The 290-nt window shown below is 36.2% G+C and overlaps 1 protein-coding gene across 1 annotated transcript in view; it reads right to left on the bottom strand.

Moving 5' to 3' along the window:
• The window catches only part of LOC119587086 (cyclin-dependent kinase 14-like), a gene marked incomplete at its 5' end in the record, with an annotated part of 168,602 nt that overhangs the window by 3,987 nt on the left and 164,325 nt on the right, over positions 1 to 290 (bottom strand).

The raw sequence follows: 290 nt of genomic DNA, 5'->3' as shown, positions 1-290 counted from the left end.
CTCTTCCCATGTGAGTGTTGAAAATAACACCAAGAACAGTACACAGCTCTGCATGCGGGACGCTTCCTTTGATATATCCACGAGCATTAAAAAAAAAAATGAATTTGCATACTTTTTGTTCACATTTTTTCCAGGAAATTAAAATCCAACGTGTCTACAGAAGCGATTTACAAATAAAATGTAATAAACTACGGCCTCTCGTTTCATGTTAGTTCATCCATTTCCCTCTTTCGCTTTCATCTGTGCTATACAGCCAAATGAACATTGCAAATTTCCATTCTTCATGTTAG

The sequence above is a fragment of the Penaeus monodon genome, chromosome 22, assembly GCF_015228065.2.
Source record: "Penaeus monodon isolate SGIC_2016 chromosome 22, NSTDA_Pmon_1, whole genome shotgun sequence".
Lineage (NCBI taxonomy): Eukaryota > Metazoa > Arthropoda > Malacostraca > Decapoda > Penaeidae > Penaeus > Penaeus monodon.
Note: the sequence above shows the minus strand (reverse complement) of the source record. Positions and strands in the feature narration are given on the sequence as shown.